Source organism: Schistocerca piceifrons, chromosome 4 (assembly GCF_021461385.2).
Source record: "Schistocerca piceifrons isolate TAMUIC-IGC-003096 chromosome 4, iqSchPice1.1, whole genome shotgun sequence".
NCBI classification, from domain to species: Eukaryota; Metazoa; Arthropoda; class Insecta; order Orthoptera; family Acrididae; genus Schistocerca; species Schistocerca piceifrons.
The window spans coordinates 515,757,118-515,763,693 of NC_060141.1; the positions used below are offsets into that span (position 1 = coordinate 515,757,118).

Consider the following 6,576-nt stretch of genomic DNA (forward strand, 5'->3'; position numbering starts at 1 on the left):
GAGAATTTAAACAAAACTGTTCACCACAAGTACGCCTTATTTTCTTTTCTTGCTGGCCGTGACATTTCTCTCTCGTGGAGGGTAGCTGGTACAGATCATATTGCAAGTATCCAGGCAAGTGACGTTAAATAATAAACACGTAGTTTTAACATTCAAAACTAATAGAATAATAAGATTCAAATACAACAGATTATTCCTTCTAACATTATTTCTGTAAGAAAACACGGATGTCAGAGTTGTGGCTGTTGCTATGGGGTAAATGAAGGTACTGCGTTTGGCAAGACCACGGATGTCAGCCCCCACCAGGTAATGCGACAGAGGAAACCAGAATCAGGGGATATGGGACTACACGGTCGGCTAGACCTGGAGCAGGGATCGAGGAGCAGTTATTAGTTTTACTTTTTGTGTCATTTCTGTTGGCTTGTTAGCAGGTGGGCTCTGTATGTTAGTTTATGGACGAGGGTTAATCTGAAATGTTTTAAGATATTAGTTAATACCCTAAATAGGGTGGTATGGGATGACGTATATGTAGAAAAAGATGCTAATGTCAAATTTAATTTATTTCATTGTAAATTTGAGTCAACATTCGAAAGTTACTTTCCAAAAAAATTATCCAAAAGATCCATTAAAAAACCTAGTAAGCCGTGGATAACTAAGGGAATTAAAATCACCCTTAAGATGGAGAGAGACATTTATCTGAAGACCAGAGGAAGTCAAGATCCGACATTAATTGCAAATTACAAGAAATGCTGTAGCATTTTAAGGGAGGTTATTAAAATCCTCAGAAGTACACATGTACTGACAGTAATAAATAAAGCAGATAATAAGATCAGAACTATGTGGGAGATTGTCAAACGGGAGACAGGACAGACAGTCAGTGTACAAGATTCCAAAAATGATAGTGTTGTGTCTGAAGGTTCACAAGTTGGAAGCACTTTTGACAATCACTTTCCAAACGAAACAGCAGATATACAGAGTGACAATTATTGAAATATATGAAAAAAACGTAAATTAGTTACAAACTACGGCGTGCGCACACTCCATTAAACATGTAAACGTCACAGCAAATATTCGGATTTAGGTTATGACATGTTCGATATGCCTGCGATAATACGGTACAAACGAGTAGCGAAATTCTGGATGACCTACTGCAGTATATGGACATCGATGCTGTCAATGACCTCCTGAATAGTTTTTTCAGCTTGGCAATGGTTTTGGGGTTATTGCTGTACACCTTGTCTTTAATATAGCTCCACAAAAGGAGTCACATACTTTCAGATGCGGAAAATATGGCGGCCAATCGAAGCCGATATCAGTGGCCTCTGGATACCCCAGAGCCAGAATCCGATCCCCAAAGTGCTCTTTCAGGATATCAAGCACTCTCCTGCTTCTATGGGGTCGAGCTCCGTCTTGCATGAACCACAAATTGTCGAAATCGAGGTCACTTTGGATAATGGGAATGAAATAATCTTCCATAACCTTCATGTATCGATTGATAGTCAGCGCGCCATCAAGGAATATCGCATCGATTATTCAGTGACTGGATATTGCACATCACACAGTCACCCGTTGAGGGAGAAGAGACTTCTCGACCGCTAAATGCGGATTCTCAGTCTCCCAAACGCACCAATTTTGCTTATTGGCGAACCCATACAAATGAAAGTGGGCTTCATCCCTAAGCCAAACCATTCATGCACATACTAATTCCCATGATGTCCCGCCGCCAACTGTGCAGTTTGAACGTCCTAACACAACCCGTTCAGAAGTTACGATGATTTTATTTCATACAGTCGAATAATTGTCACCCTGCAGAGTTAAATAGTTCATTTGAAGGAGCAAGAGAATGTATGCCATTCCACAAAACTTGGAGCAACTAACGAATTCTCAATTTTCCTTCACTAAACTTAATACAGCTACAAAAATTCTATAAAACAAAAGCTCTTGTTCGGTTTATGGTATTTCAGACAGAATTCTTAAAAGCTTTTATAATTTAATAAGCAATGTCGTTAGTGATATACGCTGTGCATCACTGGCGCAAGGAATTTTTCCAGGCCGGTTAAACTATGCAGTTATTAAGCCACTTCATAAGAAAGATAATAAGGAATATTTAAAAAAATTGTTGTCCAGTTTTCTTACTGACCTCTTTTTCCAAAATATTCGAAACAGTAATGTACTCAAAAGACGTCACACACTTAAGTGGAAACAGTTTACTTAACATATCACAGTTTGGATTCCAGAAAGTTTACTGGACAGAGAATGCTATTTATGCATTCAACCATCAAATTTTAAAGGCCTTAAACAATAAAATATCACCAGTTTGTATTTTTTGTGATCTCTCGAAGGCCTTCGACTGCGTACATCACGCTACTCTCCTAGAAAAACTCAAGTTTTATAGAATTGATGTTGGATTTATACATAACTGATTGGAATCATACTTCACAAACAGAATGCAAAAGATTGTGGTGAATAATTCATACAAGGTTGGAGAAGTAGAGAATATTAGTGACTGGGGTAAAATCACAAAGGGAGTACCGTAGGGTTCAATTTTGGGTCCATTCCTATACCTTACGTATGTGAATAGTCTTCCACTTAACATTCATCAAATAAAAGTAGTACTTTTTGCAGACTGTAGTAGTATTATGATAAATACCATTGGAGAGAAAGTAGTAGAAGCATTAGTCGATGATATTTTCAGAAGAATTAATAAGTGGTTGCCTGTAAATGGACTTTCCTTAAATTTTGAAAGAAAATAATACATTCAATGCAGTGGAATATATGGAGTCATACCAATAACTGGTGTAACGCATGAGTAGGAGTCAGTAAGATGTATTGATTAAAACTTGAACTTGAAGAGGCATACTACTGAGCTTCTCAAATAAATGTCAATCTTGGAAACAAACGTATCGACTCCTGACATATTCTGCATATTTCCACTCAATAATTCCTTATGGAATAATTTTCTGGGGTAACTCATCACTTAGAAAGGAAGTATTGATTGTAGAAAAGCGATCAGTAAAAACAATACATTGTGGTCGCCAAAGGACGTCATGTAGGCGCCTCTTTAAGGAGCTAGGCATTTTAACTGCACCGTCACAATATGTATTTTCGCTAATGAATTTCGTCATAAATAAGCCGTCACAATTTGAGAAGAACAGTGATACACATCCGTACAACAGTAGAGGGAAAAATTGTTAAAATTGTCAGTGGCTCAAAGAGGAGTTCAATATGCAGCAATAAAAATTTTCTTATCATTTGCCCAATAACATAAAATGTCTGACATTTAGCGAAGAAGGTTTAATCTAATTTAAAATAATTTCTCCTGGACGACTCCTACTATTTCATTGACGAATACCTCCTTAAAAAACTGGTAGCCAGTAAAAAAAGCTTGTTTAGGACTAAAATGATAAAGTATTCATTAATGCATTAATGTTAACACTAATCATGTATACATATCCTGTAAACTAATTCGTTCCACATCACTTCGATAAAAGACTCATTCAAATGATCTGTGAAACGTTTAAATTTAACTAACTAGCTAATAGGGAAAGAGGCAGTGGGTTATTCATCCCACTATTATTACCTGAGTTTTGTATGGAGCCACTAGTTGTGTTGGGAGGTGAACTGGTTGAGATGGAGCCGAACGGACCGTTGGAATTTCGATAGCGTAGAGTAGACGACTAAGAAGGCAGTGTCATCGACGTACTGCAGGAGAGAAGCAGGAGGTGGTGGGTTAGGTATGACAGCAGCGTTAAGGATGTGTGCGGCAGAAGAGGACAAAGGGAGAAGTCTTGGGGAACTCCTGCTGTAGCAGTGAAGATATAGGAACTAGTGTTTATAGTGACAAAGACAGTAAGTAAGCAATACGATGGACGTAATTAACTGGAAGTCCATAACTTCAGGCCTGAAGGGCAGAATGGAATACCATAAACGGCCATAGGCTTCGCAAGGGATCAAGCCATGCAAAAATTGAAGATTTTCGGATATTGTGCTTATGAGATAGGAAATGGGTGAAATGAAGAAGCTGTTCATGAGAGATAACGGATGAAAGGCCCACTGGTTGATACGATAGAATAGGTAGTGGTTTAGGTGTTTATGGATGCGTTGGGAGAAGACTGATTCGAATACCCTTCTAAACACCGACGTGAGGCTGACTGGTCGGTATGAGGAGTTGAAACCATTGGGTTTGTTGGGTTTAAAATAAGATTCGGGAAGTTTTCTGTAACTCAGAATAGTAATATGTTCGGAGGCTGTTGTAGACGGTGGTAAGGATTGCTACAAAGGAATTGGAGGCTTCATTTCAGATGTCGATAAGTGTTACAGTCGTGCTTGGGAGCTGTGGTACAGTCCTGAATGTGTCGCGTTTTTGTGGTCTGTTTTATGTTATATTCTACAAGTGGTATCAAGTTCTGTCCCTGGTAGGCTGTCCAAGATCTGCAATCTACGTGCAGAGGTGGGGCATTGGTCGCACTGCGTTCCTGTCCACCCTGCGGCCCGGATATTTATTTCATGTAGAGAGCTGCCGATCATCCCCATGTGATGTTCAAATGGTTCAAATGGCTCGGAGCACTATGCGACTTAACTTCTGAGGTCATCAGTCGCCTAGAACTTAGAACTAATTAAACCTAACTAACCTAAGGACACCACACACATCCATGCCCGAGGCAGGATTCGAACCTGCAACCGTAGCGGTCGCCCGGTTCCCATGTGAAGTGTTTGCCATAGTATCTGAAGTTGCAACTGCCGCAAGAGGAACTAAGCGCCTTACAAATGATATCGTCGCCACTCACCGAATCGGCGTTGAAGTCTCTGGAGTGACGAAATAATAGTGATATGAGCTTAAAAAATGTCTAAATTCTCCTAAACCAAAAAGGACGCTGAGGTTTGACAGAATCTCTGAAAGGCTCTAAACAGGATTTATGAGTGAAACAGTTTTATCACTGATCAAAATCTACTGCAGACCCCTAGAGCAGAACTGGTTTCTAGAATTATCGACCTATATTACTCTCTTCTATATGCACCAGAATTCCAACACAGTGGCTATCCTTGAACAAGATAAGTCTTATGAATGTGACTAAGCGCGGGGTCAGAGAGCAACAGTCATGCGAAACCCACCCAGACCTCTTCGCCCATGATGTCCTAAGCGTAAAAGACAGAGGTTTAACGCCGATTCGGTGACTCGCGACTGAATACTACATCGACGCATGCTAAACAAAATATTTTCCTACCAGATCGAGGAGTATGGAATGAAAATAAATATAGGAGAGAGAAAAGTCACGAGAACAAGCAAGAAGGAAGCGCCAGCCAGCATATTCTTATACAGAAAAAGGACAGAACAAGGAAAGTCGTTTCTGCACCTGGGAAATTTAATGACCCGGACGGAAATTATAAAGAATAAATAAGGAGGAAAACGTTTATGAGAAAGACGGCATTTGAAAAGGTGAAGCACTTACTAACAACTAGGAGAGTTCCAAATGGAGCTGAGGAAAAGATTTGCTAGATGTTATATCTGAAATACAGCGTTACACAGCAGTGAAACATGAACAGTTAAAAATAAAGAAGAAAGATATTGATAAAATTTTCAAATTGCAGTATGGAGAAGAATGCCAACGACCTTGCCGCAGTGGTAACACCGGTTCCCGTCAGATCACCGATGTTAAGCGCTGTTGGGCAGGGCTAGCACTTGGATGAGTGACCATCCGGTGTGCCGAGGGCTGTTGGCAAGTGGAGTGCACTCAGCCCTTGTGAGGCAAACTGAGGAGGTACTTCACTGAGAAGTGGCGGCTCCGGTCTCGTAAACTGACATACGGCCGGGAGAACTGTGTGCTGACCACATACCTCTACATATCTGGATCCAGTGACGCCTGTGGGCCGTGGATGACACGGGGGCCGGCTTTCATCGCCTCTTTGGACGGAGTTTAGTTTATTTTCAGTATGGAGAAGAATACTTCAGTTTGAGTGCACCGGCGGACCTAATGAAGAAGTAAAGAAAAAAATATGGGAGGAAAAAAGACTACTGGAAGTGACGAGAAAGAGGAAAATAACTTGACTGTGACATATATTGCGTAGCAATTGTCTGCAACAAAGAATTTTAGTGGAAAATGTGGAAGGAATGAGAGGAAAAGGTAGGAAGCGAATTGGAGCGATGGACGACATTAGAACAGGACGAAGATGCAGACAAAGGAAGATGCTCCGAACAGGACTCTATGGACAGCCGCCAGTTGAAACCTGTAGCAAGATATGTACAAAAATAAAGAAAAGAAAAAGAAAGATCTAAGTAGATTTTTAAGTGGATAAATATATATTTGACAGACAGATCGTAGCGTGTTATACTTGGTGGTGATCACAGCCGAGGGATATTTGATAACGAATCTTCACTCTGCAGCGAAGTTTTCACGTCTATGAAACATTCTGGAAGAGTGAAACAGTGTGCCGTGCAACTACTTGAACCCAGATCCTCACCTTTTGATGGCAAGTTAGCAAGAATAGTTCGGAGTGGCGTCTGAATAGAAGCATTTACTGCGAGAGCCAAGCACCTGGGTTGAAGTCCCGGCGTGGCACACGATTTTAGTGTTTCAG

At 40.4% G+C, this 6,576-nt stretch overlaps 1 pseudogene; it reads left to right on the plus strand.

Annotated features, from left to right (window-relative positions):
• Nucleotides 1-5,602: 5,602 nt before the first annotated feature.
• LOC124797095 lies at nt 5,603-5,720 on the plus strand (annotated as a pseudogene).
• The last annotated feature ends 856 nt before the right edge of the window (nt 5,721-6,576 follow it).